Source organism: Elephantulus edwardii, unplaced genomic scaffold (assembly GCF_000299155.1).
Source record: "Elephantulus edwardii isolate Elephantulus edwardi_28Jun2011 unplaced genomic scaffold, EleEdw1.0 scaffold00426, whole genome shotgun sequence".
In the NCBI taxonomy this organism is placed as follows: Eukaryota; Metazoa; Chordata; class Mammalia; order Macroscelidea; family Macroscelididae; genus Elephantulus; species Elephantulus edwardii.
The window spans coordinates 966548-967616 of record NW_006400176.1 but is presented as its reverse complement, the minus strand read 5'-3'; positions in this window follow the sequence as shown (position 1 = coordinate 967616).

Here is a 1069-nt window from a genome sequence, read left to right as displayed (position 1 = left end):
TTTCTATTTTTAAGGAGTACCTTGCTTATTCAGGGACTCTTTCCATTCCAAATGAAATTAGAGATTGCCTTTTCCATCTCGCTGAAGAATGAGATTGGTGTTTGTATTGGGATTACATTGAATGTGTAACTTACCTTTGGTAGTATTGTCATTTTCATAATATTGAGTCTTCCTATCCGTGAGCAAGGAATATTCTTCTACTTCTCAAGGTTTCTTTTGTTTCTTGTAGTAATGTTTTGTAATTTTCTTTGAATAGATCCTTTTTGCTTCTGGTTAGGACTACTCCAAAGTATTTAATCTTGTGATTAGCTATTGTGAAGCATATTGTTTTTCTTAGCTCCAGCTCTGTATTCTCTTTGTCACTGTAGATAAATCCAATTGATTTTGGTATGTTGCTTTTTTTTATCCTGCTACTTTGCTGAATTGGTCAAATATGGCCAGTAATATTCTTGCTGAATCTTTAGGGTTTCCTAAATATACTGTCATATCATCTGTGTAGAGAGATAGTTTTACCTCCTCTTTTCCAATCTGGGTACCTTTTATTTCCTTCTCTTGCCTTATTGCTATTGGTAAGACTTCCAAATCAATATTGAATAGGAGAGGTTTTAGTTGGCATCCTTGCCTCATTCCTGTTCTTAAAGGGAAGGCCTTTAATCTTTCTCCATTGAGAACCATGTTGGCTCTTGGGTGTTCCTATATACTTTTTACTATGTTGAAGACATTCCCTTCTATTTCTGCTTTGTTGAGTGTTTTAATCATAAAAGGGTGTTGGATTTTTGTCAGTCTTTTTCTGCTTCAATTGATAGAATCATATGGTTCTTGTTCTTTGCTTTGTTAATATGATGAATTACATTGATTGTTTTCCTTATGTTGAACCATCCTTGCATACCTGTTATGAATGCCACTTTGTCATAATTAATTATTTCTTTGATGTACCATTGATTCTGTTGGCCAGTATTTTATTCAGGATTTTTGGATCTATGTTCATAAGAGGTCTGAGACTGGCCTCTAAGCTGCCCAGCTTTCAGCTAGCCGGTCACCTTAACCCCTTCTCTGAGCAGCCTGCCGG